The sequence below is a fragment of the Euprymna scolopes genome, chromosome 3 (assembly GCF_053919585.1).
Source record: "Euprymna scolopes isolate OS-2025 chromosome 3, ASM5391958v1, whole genome shotgun sequence".
NCBI classification, from domain to species: Eukaryota; Metazoa; Mollusca; class Cephalopoda; order Sepiida; family Sepiolidae; genus Euprymna; species Euprymna scolopes.
Window position 1 is genome coordinate 7,230,646 of NC_136484.1, and position 15,818 is coordinate 7,246,463.

Sequence of the window (15,818 nt, forward strand, 5' to 3'; positions counted from 1 at the left end):
TCGGGTCTGTCCAAGCAATCAGATGCAGCTGATTGCATGTGTGCAGACTGTCCTGGCCCGTCCTTGCCTCTGTACCTTTTCAGCGGAGAGGGTGCTACAGGTTGTGGGCAAGCTGCTTATTCCTACTTTGCCTAGGTTGGTGGGAGGTGAAAGTCCTGTGGAGATGGAGTGAGAGCGTACCGGCACGTTTGATGGACTGGAAGCCGCGGCGTGATATCTGCACAGCCGATTGGAGTATGATGGTCGTGCTCTTGCTGAAGAGCGACGTCATTGCAAGGCAGCAGATCCAGTGACCGGGCAGCTCTATTCAGAGGTGCCCTGCCTGTACCAATCTGGGGAGTGTGCTAGAAAAGGGGGCTAAACACTGCTCGTTCACGCAAACTCCTGGCCGGCAAGCCGCGGTCGGCAGGAATCCACAACAACGGTTCAAAGACAAAGAAATCAACCAAAAACCTTACTCTGGCATCGAATGTCAGAACCCTGATTGACAATGCTGATAGTCTGGAACGAAGAACATCCCTCATCTCTCGGGAGCTGAACCACTATAAGATTGATATTGCAGCACTACAAGAAACTCGATTTCCCGACCAGGGATAACTACATGAAAAACACATACCTTGGTCTAGCAAACCTTCTGGCGAGCAAAGAGAAGCGGGGTTGCATTTGCAATCTCAAACAACCTTGTGAAAGAATTGGAATCACTACCAACAGGGAAACGTGATCGCCTCATGACAATAAGAATTCACATTTTCAAGCAAAGATATCTGACAATGATTTCAGCATATGCATCAACGATGACAAATGACCTGAAGAACAAATAACTATTCTATCCGTCTCTTGGCAATCTGCTTTCTGAGATCCCTGCAGCTGACAAACTAATTATACTTTGTGACTTCAATGCTAGAGTGGGGAAAGATCATGAAACAATGTGTAAATTTGGAAATGGAAAAATTAGCTCGAATGGCGAACTGTTGCTATCAAAGTGATCTGAACACGGAGTTGTTGCAACAAATACGTTCTTCAACTAGCCTGACAAATTGTACTGCTCTGAAAACATCCGAGATCCAAGCACCTCACTCTGTGGATTATGTAATCACAGGAATAGAAGATATAAAGGACTTTCGCAGTACCAGAGCTATGAGAGTATCTGAATGTTGCACTGATCACTACATGATCCGTGCCAGATGAAACATAAAACCAAAGCCTCTTCCGTTCAAGAAGAAAGGACCAACACCACCAACGAAACTAAATAACGATTCACGAGAGAACCAAAGTGTGAAAGACAAACTAGCACAAAAAATATCTGATAGTCTCAGAACACCAATTGGCACCACAGAAGAACAGTGGTAAACACTGAAAAATGCTGTGTCCATCTGAAGTCCTTGGTAAACCAAGTAGAAAACTTACAGACTGGTTTGATGAATCCACCAAACAGAACATGGCACACATTCAAAAGAAAAACCTGCTGTTTCAAAAGACTCTGGAAGAAAGATGCTCAAGAACAGCAAGGGACATGTACAAAAATGTAAAATCTAAACTTCAAAGAGAACTGCGGAAAATGAAAAAGGACTGGTGGACGAAAAAAAATCAGCTGAAGTTCAGAACCTGGCAGACAGAAATGACTCTAAGGCGTTCTTTGCATCGTTGAAGGAAGTGTACGGACCACAGGTGCCTGCTTGGACCATGTGAAGAGCATTGATTGCAGTGTGCTCCATCCGGAGAAACACGCGATAATGGAGAGATGGAAGTAACACTTCAAACTTCTGTTGAACCCAGAAATACGTGCTGAAGATAATAATATACTATAATATACCTCAAAGACATAAAATATATGATTTACTATCAGCAGATGACTTTGATATGGCCGTAAAGAGGGCAAAGAACGGAAATGCTGAAGGACAGACAACATACAACCAAAAGTTTTGAAGAATGGTGGAACAGCTCTGAGAAGTCAATTACTACAACTTTTCAACAACATTTGGACACCAACAGCAGAAGTTCCCCAGGATTTCAAAGATGCTAACATTGTGACAGAGTATAAGAGAAAAGGTGGCAGGGCGGAATGCAGGAATCACAGAGGAATCTCCCTTCTATCTGTTGCTCGGAGGATTATGGCCAAAATATTACAGTATCGACTACAGGACTTGGCTGAAGACATTCTACCGGAGAGCTAATGTGGATTCATGGCCAACAGATCCACAAAACATATGATATTTGCCCTCCGACAATTAAAGGAAAAGTCCATTGAACAACGTCAACCTCTCATTGTCATCTTTGTATATTTTAGCAAAGCCTTCGACACAGTTAATAGAGGCGTGCTTTGGAAGTTACTGAGACGCTATGGTTGCCCACATACTTCACAATAGTACTACGCAGTTTCCATGATGGTATGACTGCTCGCGTTCGCAGGGGCGACAGATGCTCAGACTCCTTTAGCGTTGGACATGGCGTCAAGCAAGGCTGTGTCCTCGCATCAACGTTTACAATCTTCCTTACTGCTGTCCTGAAAAGCATGCCTGAAGACATCGGTGATCTCTACATCTGAACCAGAAGTGATGGTGACCTTTTCAACCTCAGAAGCTTGAGAGCAAAAACCAGGACACATGAGTTAGTCATCAAGGAACTACTCTTTGCTGATGATTAAGCACTTGTGACCCACAGCCCGCAAACAATGCAAGATTTTGTGATAGCATTTGCCGAGGCATCCAAGCAAATTGGACTAAAAATCAACATAAAGAAGATTGAAGTTTTGATTCTAGACACCCGTGACACAAAGATTAACCCCAGATCAGTACTCCTGAATGGTACACCATTGGCAGAACTTGAACAGTTCACCTACCTTGGCAGTACCATTACGAACACTGGAAAACTCGACCAAGAACTGTCAAAACGGATCCAAGCGGCTGCACCAGACTTCGGAAAATTGAGAGACCGTCTGTGGAATCAGATAGAAATCAGATTTAAGACCAAGATTAAAGTGTACAGAGCTATTGTTCTACGATCACTCTTGTACAGCTCAGAAACCTGGATTCTCTACAGACGCCACTTCAAGAGACTAAACCTGATAAAACAGAGGCACCTCTCTCAACTAATAGTTATCTCTTGGAAAGACAATGTATTTAATTTTGCAGTAATAGAAAAGTCTAACATGATTAGTGCTGAAGAAATAATCGTGACAAATCAACTGGGATGGATAGGACATCTAACGCGCATGTCAGACAACATACTATCAAAAGCAGTTTTCTTTGGTGAGCTCAAAGAAGGGACACGACCCTTAGGCTCATCGAAACTGCGCTATAAAGACGTGTTCAAGAGACATTTGAAAAACACATACCAACTAAGCGACTGGAGAAGAAAAGCTGAAGATCGGATAGTTTGGAGAAGCGTGGTATCAGGTGCAGCCGATGTCATTAGAGATCAAAGCATTGCCGTTCGGGAAGCAAAACGAGCTCGACTACGGGCGCCACTTCCCGGATTTTCTTTCCATCAGGTGCAACACATGTGGGTCCGGGGTTTCAGAGCTCCGATCGAACTCACATCGCATCCTCGACCCTCGACACGGACACTAATCGACCTCCGCGTCATCGTCGAGAAGGAGAGAAAGAGAGAGAGAGAGAGAGAGAGAGAGAGAGAGTGGTCAATAGGATATCGTAGTAAGCGTTAGAAGTGAAAATTTGTGTAATTGGCTAATTTAAGGGGACGGTTCATCAAGGAATTTTTTTAGGGTTGACTTGAAGTCTACCAAATTGTAGTCAACTGAAAAACAAGCATACGGGAGAGAGTTCCATAAGTGTGCAGTTCTAAGAAAGACCCTTGTTAATGGTATCCACGTTTTGGTTTAAGAACAGATAAATAGTGAGGAAAATTATTGGCAGTGGTTTCAGTTAGACGAATGTTTATTCCTGAAATTTTAGCGAGGGGCCATAGATTAGAGCTCAGTCGATTACTTGCCATAGAAATAACAAAAAAGCAGAGACATTAGTGCAATGTCTCTTCTTGTGGAAGGAAGTTGCATGGATGATCTATATTAATGATCTTCCAAATCACATCCTTACATCATTTGTAGACATCTATGCTGACGACACTACCATTTATGGTACCACATCTAAGACAGCAAACGACCAAGTTCTCTCCAATTCTCTCTCCTCTGATCTTGAGCACGTAGTACAATGGGGTAAGGAGTGGCTGGTTACTTTTAATGCATCTAAAACCAAGCTTCTCTCTTTACATCATCTACATTCTGATCCACATCTGGCATCAATTGAAATGAATGGCTCTCGTCTTCAGGAGGCCTCAAGTTTTGACAAGCTTCTGGGCTTGACCATTACTCCTGATCTTAAATGGAACACGTACATCAAATCTGTTGCCAAGGCCGCTGGAAAAATGGTGGGATCTTTCTATCGATCCGGTAGATATCTCACTGCTGATACTATTCTCTATCTATATAAGAGCCAGGTACGTCCAAGGATGGAATACTGTTGCCACATCTGGGCAGGAGCTGCTAGAAAGGACTTGTCCTGCCTTGATAGAGTTCAAAATAGACTTCGTAGCCTCGTAGGAGATGTCCTTTTCTGTTCCTTGCAACCTCTATCTCACAGAAGAGATGTTGCGAGTTTGTCTCTGATGTATCGTTATTTTCATGGAAAGTGTTCGACTGAGCTTCAATCTATGGTCCCCCCTCGCCAAACTTTCATAAGAAACACTCGTCTAGCTGTAAACACTATCAATAATTCCCCCCACTCTTTATCTGTGTCTAAACCTAAACGTAGATTCCATGAACAAAGCTTCTTTCTTAGAACTGCACGCCTGTGGAATTGTCTTCCGTTTTCCTGCTTTCCGGCTGACTACAATATGGTTGTGTTCAAGTCTAACGTAAATAAGTTCTTGATGAGCCGTTCCATATAAGTTATCAAATTTACCAAATTTTCATTACTAATGATTACTATATTGTCGAATTTCTACTGTACACTCTTTAACCATTATCCTTGAGTGGCCTCTTGGCCTTGATAATGTGGTGATGCCTATGTAAAAAAAAGAGAAAAAATCACCCGCACTAAATTACGAAGTCTATAGTGAACTATGTCAAGGACAGATGAGCTGCTCCTAGCTGTGTCAACAGTACTCTATCCTTGGGCATATTTAGCTTTCATATAGATAATTGCCTCAGCAATGAGATATCTATGGAGCGGTAAAAGGATCCAACCATTTTCCCAACGACCTTGGCAACAGATTTGATGTATGCTTTCCATTTCTTATCAGAAGTCATGGTCAAGCCGAGAAGCTTGTCAAAACACGGAACACCCCCCCCCCAAAAAAAACAAGAGCCATGCATTTCAATTGATGCCAGATGGGAACAAAGCGTTGATTATATAAAGATAGAAGCTTTGTTTTAAATGGATTAAAAGTTACCAATCACCTCTTTTCCCATTGTATCACGTGCTAAAGATCTAAGTAGACATACTCAGAAAGAACTTGGTTATTTACGGCCTTTGATGTTTTTCCATAGATAGTAGTGTCTTCAACATAAATGGCTACGAATGATCTAAGGATGTGTTTTGGGAGATCATTGATGTAGATAAAGAAGAGAGTTGTGTCCAAGATTGACAGTTAAGGGACTCCAACATTAATACTCTGAGCGTCTGATGTTTGCTCATCAACCACTACTCTTCTTAGCCTATCAACAGAAATTATTTAATAATTGAGAATTCATTTCCTGCTATATCGTAGCTGAAAATATTTTATAGTAGGCCTTTATTTTTTAATTTATACCGTATCAAAAACCTCTGATATGTTAAGGGCAATTGCCGTAGAAAGAGAACTTTGTCAACGGATTTTCTAATCCTATGACATATAACCGTTAGCACATCTACTGTAGAAGTAGCAGAACGGAAACCATAGTGCACGTCACTAAGAAGGTAATATCTGCTGAGGAAGTTGACTATTCTTTATTAAACACATATTCCAGCAACATACTCATGACGCACAGGAGAAATTGGTCTACACTGAAGGGAAGGTGACCGATTACCTGGATTCTTAAATACATATGGGATTTTCCAGGGTGTTCGGACGCAGTTCTCCTTAAGACAACGCTTAAACAGCTTTGTAAGTAAACAGGGTTTTCTATTTGAAGTTTCGTAAACACTATAATTGGTATGCTGTCAGGGACAATGTGTGTGGACTATTTGAGATCAAGAGAAATGGTGAGAGCTTGTCATTTAATTGGAGCCTGATGAATATCATAGTGATTACGATGACACTAATAAAGTTAACTAGCCACATTTACCCCATTGAACCACGTGTTTAAGGTCAGAAGCGAGAGAATCAGACAAATTTGGCCATCGCTGAATTTTTGCCGTAGATTTTTGTGTCCTCTGTATAATTACCTATTACACGAGAATGTGATTTAGAAGGTCACAAATTAAGGTCAGGAAAAGATTTTGCCATCCGCGGTTACCTTTATACGCCTATTTTAACTACAAATCTGGAAAGATAAAAACAAATTATTATTACCTATAGGGAAATGCGGATAATATGATAGTGTTAGATATTACTATAAACCCTCAGCCTCAAGCTCAGTAGCCTTTGCTAAAACTGCAAGGTACTTACAGAAAGCTGTGAAGAAATCAGGTATAAAAATCAGAGATGCCTGCTGGATTGATTTCTGATGTGAAATAAAGTCCATATAATCATCACAGGTGAAATCTAGTCCTATTGAGAAAGTGTCCGCACATATTAAAACCCAACCAACATAATGATTATCAGATATATAAAAAATCACCCTAGAAAGTATACTATAAATGCTAGTATTTGTTTAAAGCTGCAACTTACTCTCATGTTTCTACACCCTCCCTGAGCTATGTTCATGTTTCGTTCTATCTCATCTCCTATTCTCCGATCACTCTATTGTAGCAGTTAAGATAAAAATGAAATATAATAAGTCTTCAGATGTACCTCTCCATCGTACTGTATTTCGATACTCTATGGCCGACTGGGATAACTTCCGTACATTCATATCTGATCTACCTCTGCATTCCATGTTTAAAAAAGGATTTTTCCTCTATAGTATCAGACCGCACCGAATGGTTAATAGTCGATTCATATCATCCAAAATATTCCAACAAAAACCTAACAGCCAGCCATGGTTCTCCCCAGAATGTGCTGCTGCCATTGCGCACAGAAATCACCTTTTCCATAGCTACCAACGTAATAGATGTACTGAGATTAAAGCTGCTTTTAGGAGTGTCAGCAACCACTGTAAAAGAGTAATAAAAAATGCAAGAGAGTTATATGCTCAGTCCGTTAAATCCAAAGTATCTGAGCAGCAGCTTTGTTCGCACCACTTTTGGCAAATAGCAAATAGGATCCTGAACAGAAGCGTGCGTTCTATCCCAATCATCATCAATGGACCTCAGGTCATCTCTTCAGCATCAGAAACGGCCAAACTATTTGCCAAGAACTTGCAGATAATTCTACCTTATGCGACAATGACCATGAACTCCCCGTATTTCCTCCTATAACAGCCAACACAGTATGCAACATTCAAATATATGTGCGTGAGGTCGCTAAGCTAATCAAGAACCTTGATTCCAGTAAAGCAACTGGCTCTGACGGCATTTCAATTATAGTGTTGAAAAGCTTCGACCAGAACTTGCTCCCATACTTACGAAAATGTTTAAGTGCTACCTTAAGTAGATGTGCTTTCCAATATTCTGGAAAACCTCGTCAGTATGCCTTTTATTTAAGAATTAAGGTGATAAGTCATCTCCCTCTCAGACCAATAGGTCTCCTGTGTGTTATGAGTAAGTTGCTGGAATCCCTATTAAATAAAGAATAGCCAACTAACTCAGCAGCAATAACATTCTCAGTGGCACGCAATATGGTTTCGTTCTGCTAGATCTACAGCAGATTCGCTTACGCCTATATCCCATAGGATTAATGAATCTCTCGACAAAGGCTTCCTTTCTAGGGAAATTGCTCTTGGCATATCAAATGCTTTCGATAAGGTATGGCATAAGGGTTTATTTCTCAAGATTTCCAGCTAGTGTATAACTGGAAATGTTTCTCGATCATTAAATCATTTCTCTCTGATAAGCTCATAAGAGTAGTGGTTGATGGGCAGAAATAAGAGGCCCATAGTATTAATGCTGGAGTCCCTCAGGGGTCCATCCTGGGCACAACTCTCTTCCTGCTCTACATCAATGATCTCCCAAAAACACACACTTAAATCATTCTTTGACATATATGCTGATGACACGACCATCTATGGCGACGCATCAAAGGTCGTAAATGACAGAGCTCTCTCTCTGATTCTCTCTCCTCTGATCTTGAGCGCGTGGTACAATGGGGGAAGAGGTGGCTGGTTACTTTTAATGCATCTAAAACCAAACGCTTCTCTTTACATCATCAACGCTCTAATCCCCATTTAGCATCAATTGAAAGCGATGGCTATCGTCTTGGGGAGACTTAATGGTTCCTGCGTTTGATCTTTACTCCTGACCTTGAATGGAACACGTACATCAAATATGTTGCCCGGGTCGCGGGGAAAATTTTAGGCTCCTTCTATCGCTCAAGAGTATATCTCACTACTGACACAATTCTCTATCTGTATAAAAGCCAAGTACGTCAAAAGATGGAGTACTGCTGCCACGTCTGGGCAGGAGATGTTAAAGCAGCCTATCCTGCTTTGACAGAGTACAAAATAGACTTCGTGGCTTAGTGGGAGATGCCTCCCTCCCAGAGAAGAGATGTTGCGAGCATGTCTTTGTTTTATCGTTATTTCTATGGCAAGTGCTCATCCGAGCGCCAGTCTCTGTTCCCCATTCGCGAATCTTTCACGAAAAACATCTGTCAAGCTTAAAGCATTGTAAGTAATTTTCTCCACTCTTTATCTCTACCTTAATCAAAACGTACATTCCATGAACAAAGCTTTGTTCTTAGAATCGCACGACTGTGGAATTGTCTTCCGTTTGCCTGTTTCCCACCTGACTACAACCTGGATGTCTTCAAGTCCAACATAAACAAATTCTTGATTAATCGCCCCATTAAGTAAGCCACTTTATCAAATCTCCAATACTAACTATTATTACGATATTATCCCGTTGATTACTGTACACACAATTACCTTTATCCCGAGTGGCTTCCGTGCCTTGATAAATAGTAATCTCCATGTAAAAAACAAACAAAAACACAGAATTTCCAGAACAACTCCACCTTCCTCAATATTTCATTTACACTTGCGCAGCTACTATTTCTCAATCATAGCATTCCAGCTGTATACTTATCCGATATGAGTCCAGCACAAATACTAAGAGTATATGGAGACGAAAAATAATTATTAGAGTGAAATAGCATTAGTTAAGCAATGCCACGCCGAAACTACCAGAAAACCTATCTGGTCGAAAAAGCTAGGACCTCACAGTTTCTGGAAAATAATTTTCAGTGTAGTAAAAAACGAGAGTACTCTTGTTTGTACAGAAAACGAATAAGATTTACATGCTTGCGTGACGATCAATCGCGTTTACTTTGGGCCCAGCAAACATTCCCTCCTATGTTTTCTATTCTGACCGGAAGCTTACCCTGTAATTTTGAAATCATCCTTTCTCATTTTCGTAAAATCATAAGAAACCTAGACACCCGAAAAGAATGGAGATCTATTCTCATCTTAGATATTAAATGCTCCGCTAAAATTTGCCAAAAATTTCTCCCAATTCTACAACAAATATCCTACTAAATTTTGCTGGCGCTACTCTTAGAACAATGTCTTCTGTTGTACCAACTTACATATATGCTGGCAAAAAAGGGTCCACTACATTATCCCCAATTACGTCATAGAAAATAACCTTCTTTCCTAACAACAATATAAACTAAAGTATACCCGTTTAACTGCAGTTATCCTGTTATCTCTAAATGTATATACCACGCACTGGATTAGTATGGGAAGTTTCGACATTAGCCTTGATATACATAGTAGTTCTGACAGGTGTAAGCACCATGCCCTGCATATTTAACTGAATTGTCAATAAAAAACTCGACTTTAGCCATTTATTTTTTATTTATTTATATATTTTATTTTTTTTATATATTTTATTTTATTTTATTTTTTTATAAATTATATCTTTGGTTTTGAATTTAACACTAACATTTTAAAATATAAGATCAAACCTGGCTTCCTTAAAATCCTAGATTAGACTTCGTTTTTCTTTTTTTATATATGTACTTTCTAGTTATGTCAAAATCAATTATGTATTTATTAATATCTATCTTTATAACTAAATATATTTAAGCTTATCAAATAGTTAAACTTTCTCCATTATTGAGACATTTTAAAATGACGTGGATTATGAAATAGTAAATATTGGCTGGTATATTAAATATTTAAACTATTTTGCCAATCCTGAAATGCCACGATGCAAGCATCCATCTGATAGATTACACATTTCATGATATATATTTTTAATTACTTGCATAATGTTTGTCACAGGATTATATTTCTAATTAATTAACTGGTGATAAAAGAAAACATAGTTTACAATAAAAATCTCTTTCGCTTCCATCAGCTCAACGTTTCAATGTATTATTTGTTAACGATTCAGTTGTTTAAACTAAATTAGCTGTTAAATAATCAGCTTACACTATTACTGTCTCACTGTGACACATGTTTTCACATATTTTGCATGACTGACATCCGTTTTCATTTCAATTAAAGCAATAATTGAACTACGTCTTATACAATGATGCCGCTTGACTTTACTGGTTTATTATATATTAATAGTTTATAAAGAAGTCTTCACTGTTCTGTATCTGATCGGACGAATTGTTTGCGGCCTTTAATAATACAGAATCATGTAAATGTCCACTTACTAGTTTCACATTGTTTTATTTGTTACGCATATTTTTGGAGGACGAGTATCTCTATCCAAAGCTTCTGGGTTTGATCTTTACTTCTGGTCTAAAATGGAACACATACATCAAGTCTGTGGCCAAAGGTCGCAGGAAAAATGGTGGGATCCTTCTACCGTTCCAGAAGATATCTCACTTATGATGCAATTCTCTATCTATATAAAAGCCAAATCTTCCTAGGATGGAGTACTGCTGCCACATCTGGGCAGGAGCTGCAAGTAACAGCCTATCCTGCCTTGACAGACGTTGCGAGCCTGCCTCTGTTTTATCGTTATTTCCATGCAAAGTGCTCGTCTGAGCTCCAATCTATGATCCCTCCTTGCCAATCTTTCACGAAAAACACCCGACTAGTTGAAACCACTGTCAATAATTTTCCCCACTATTTATCCGGCCTAAATCAAAACGTAAATTCCATGAACAAAGCTTCTTTCTTAGAACTGCACGCATGTGGAAGTGTCTGCCCCTTGCCTGTTTCCCTCCCGACTTCAACTTGGATGTCTCTAAGTCCAACATAAACAAATTCCTGATTAACCGCCCCGTTAAGTAATGGCACTTTATCAAATCTCCAAGACTAATTATAACTACGATACTATCTCATTGGTTACTGTACATACACTAACCCTTATCCCCGAGTGGCTTCTGGGCCTTTATAAGTGGTGACCTCTATGTAAAAAAGATGTATCTACTAAATTTATGCTTTTCTTTTATAGGAGTACAACTAGTTTCATGGTGTCTGTTATTTTCGTTTAAATTTAAATATTATATAAAAGTCCGAAAACGTTCTGAAACAGCTGAGTATATCTTGAAATTTTCACACAAAAGTAATTAATATGTCTGGTAGTGTTGTCAGGTATGTTTTGTACGGAAGTGCATCCCATAAGTATCTAAAATCAGAAAGTTCGATCGTAAAAGTACACTTTCATTTTATAGATAAAACATTAAATATACATGGGAATATTTTACGCTCATCTGGCAAACGGAGATTTTAAATCACAGAACATTATTTCTCCTTAATAAAAGAGAGCAATCGCCATTTGGAGATATAGCTCACTGGTAGAGATCGCGACTACATATCGAATTATTCAGTGTTCAAAGCTGGGTGTACCTCTGCATTTTGTTTCATTATTTTTTCTTAATAATGAATTCAATTTAATATAAAACGTGGTATTTTATATTGCCGCAGATCATTTATTTGTTTGCATATTTTTAAACAAAACATTTATCAGATGTTACCTCCAGCACATTATTCTTCAAACCCGAATTTCAGCTGACTGTATATTGTAAATAAACACAGACGGAATTTGATGTGCAATAATATCATTACTATTTATTGAAAAAAAAATGGCAAATTAGTTCACCGGTCAAATGATTACTCGTAATATAAAATATCCAATATGGGATTGATGTTTGGATAATAAATACGCAATCCTCATAAATTAAAATACCATGTTTAAGCGTATTGTACGACTGCACAACGCCGAGCGCCCCCCTAATTAATTAAATACTCGATTTGGAATTTTTCTTCCATCCTAATCGCAACAGAAATACCGACAGCGTCTTCTCTCTTTTGTTACTCTAAAAAATTTTAATATATTGTAAACTTTACGTTATTTTATTCGTTCTTTTGTCAGTCAGTTACTTCGTGTTCTATTTGAAAAAAAAAACAAAGAAAAAAACAATGTGATCGTATAATTGCCCTATATTTACAAATGTCAAATACTTACTACATCCTGCTGTTTTCGGGACTTTTGATTAAGAAAAACGATGATGATCTCCGTTTTTTTTTTCCTTCAAATTTGAAAAAGTATACATATTCACCTAAAAAATCACGTTTCTTTCCTGCGACGCTTTAAAAAATTACTTAAAGATGAGGCTTGTATTTTCCTTTGGTCATAACTACGATTATAACCTATGCTATTTTTACCAAAATTAAAAAAAATTTTTTAGCTTTTACTGTTACGAAATTCGCGTTCCTTTCAATCGGCTATTTTTAAGAAAATAACTTTTAAATTTTTCGCGTTTATTTTAACGCAGCGATAACTACGATGTTAATCTCCGTTTTCTTTTGTAAAAAGTTGAACATTTTTTAAATTTTCACTGTTAATTAATTTGCATTTTTTTTTACGCCTGTGATATTTATAAGAATCATATAAAGATTTTTTTTTCTTTCGATACAACTTTTACTACGATTAGGTCTCTGTTATTTACGTCAAAATCGTCAATGATTTCAAACTTTTGACGTTACGAAATTTTCACTGCTATTACCTGACGCTTTTAAAGAAAAATCACTTTAGAATTTTGCTTTTATTTTAAGACAACTATAAGTTACCAGCTTATTTCTAATTTATAACTTGATTTGAACCAAAAAAAATGCTAAGGAGTCATATTACGGGTCAAAGTTAAAAAAAGAATTTGACCTCTGCGGTCACTACCAAATTACCTTGACAATTTCTGGTCTAAATATTTGAAATTTTACATGAAGTCTATTCAGAGATAGGGCAAGCTTTTTAATAGGTTTGGGTCTAAGTTTGAGCTACAACTATGTATGTATGTTTCATGTTTGCATAACCCGTTGGAGAAAACCGACAGATTTTCACAATATCAATATCGTTTTAACCTAAACTAATCAGACGAAAAATACCGAAAAATTGGCTAAACATCTTAATTTCTCCACCCTCAATTGAGTCACTTTTCAACAGGGAAGGGTTGCTTTATTAGCCGATATTTTCGAAAGTCATCCCCTCTTTTCGATTGTCTAGCCTTAATTTAAACCTACGTCACTTCCGGTTTGGCGGTGGTCGTAACAGCAAAGATGTCACATTTTCCCCGTTCTTTTCCTCCTCCGCTTACGGGTTCGAGCCTGCCTTCACACTACCACCTTTTTTTGGCTCAACACACACCTCCAAACACCCGGGGTAACGCCGGCCACCCATGCTAGTAGAAATATATTTTTAAATTTTACCGTTACAACATTTTATCGTTTAATTTTACGCGTTTTCTTCGATCGTGTCCTTTGAAGTAGAATCAATTAAGGATGTCGCTTATATTAAGGTACAGTCATAACTATGAGGTGGATACCCGTTATTTTCGTCAAAATGATAAATTATTGAAAATGTCTATCGTTACTGAATTCGCGTAAATTGTTCGCGATTCTTTTTTAATAGTATCCTTTAAAGATTTCGCTATCCTTTGATAGGAGCACAGCTACTATCAGGGCATCTGTTATTTTCGTTTAAATTAAATATTCTGAATTTGTACCGTTACTAACTTAACATTTCTTTCGCCTGTGTCTTTAGAAGAAGGACCGTTAAAGTATTTCACTTCATTTTCAACAACCAATAGTTAGCAGGAAAATGTAAATTATTTTCGTAAATTAGAAAATGTTTGCATACTTTCACTGTTACGCATACGCGTGGCTTTAACATGTTTTTTTTTGAAGATTTCCGTTTATTTTGTAACCAGCAATAAAGAGAATGGAAATATCTGTCATTTTCTTCAAGATCAAAAACTATTTTCAAAATTTGAATCGTTGCGAAATACTTGTCTCTTTCGTTCAAGTACTTTTAAAGATACAGTATTGTTTCAAGAGTCGTAAATAAATGAAATAAATAATGACGGGTCGGCAGACCGAATTTTTCTCTAAATGAAACTGAGTCCATATTTAAACTTTAAACATTGATTTTTTTAGCGTTTGGTAGCAAAGTGTCCAATAATCCGAAAAAAATACCTTTAAAAAGTGAAAAAAATATTGTAAATCTGCCGATTGTTCATGTGCACGTATTTTTTTTAAATGTTTTCTTTATCCAAGTTGTACGTGATTAAAAAGAGAACTTGGTTTTAAAGAGGTACGTTTTTCTGTGTCCTAAATTATATATTTACGATTAATTTTTCTGTAGTTTCATTGCAAGTTACAATTGTTATTAAACAAAAAAAAAACAAAGGAAATATGTAAAAATAAAACTCTACTTAATCAATTTACACATGAAAATCTATGTTTTCGGCTAATACGTTTTCACGGCCTGTAAAGATAACATAAAATACATTTTTTTAATAAAGGACCCCAAATTTTAACGACGTAGCGATGTTACATGATAAGGGCTGTCCCCTGTTCATGTAAGTATAAAAATAGAGAGATTAGTTAAAATGGAAATAAGAGAAAGCAGAAATCTAACCCTGGACATAAGTTTTAAAGAACAATAGGTTTAAATGGAATGTCCAGTAAATTGTTAATTCGGATGAAATAAATAATAAATAAACTATTCAATTGTTAAAAGAATGTGGATAATAAAATATGAGTTAAATAAATTAGATATGTAGGTTAAATTCCTTTGTGGAAACAAACAAGGAAAATAGGTTATTGGGAAATCAATGTCGAAAACGTGCAAAGTCGCGCATGTTGAGACACGTGAATTTTGCTCACGTGGCCGGGATGCATGGAGTTCTCAATATAGCAGGTGGGAGTTAGTTGGGAGAGAGAGTCGGGGAGAGTCAGAGAGAGTCAGAGACAGTCAGGGGGACAGAGTGAGAAAACTCAGAGACAGGCGGACGTCTGAAGCAAGATGTTACTTCAGAAACTAAAATGTGAAACTTTGAGTTCTTAATGAGGAAGTCGACCGGTCGTCAGAAAATAAATTCACCATGTGTTTTGGATAAAGCTCATCTTTGTGTTGTGATTTCTACAAAAAGGTAAATTGTATTGTTATTATATGTCTGTGTTATAAAATGTCATTACATACACATCTCTCTCTCTAAGATACAACATCATATGTAATAAGACAAGAACTCTCACTAAGACTCATATTATTACTAATAAGAACTCACGTAACATACGCGCACAAGTGGTATAGTCTAATAATAATAATAATAACTATATAACAACACACAATTTGGTGTTCGTGAACCTTTTGCATCAGCGATGC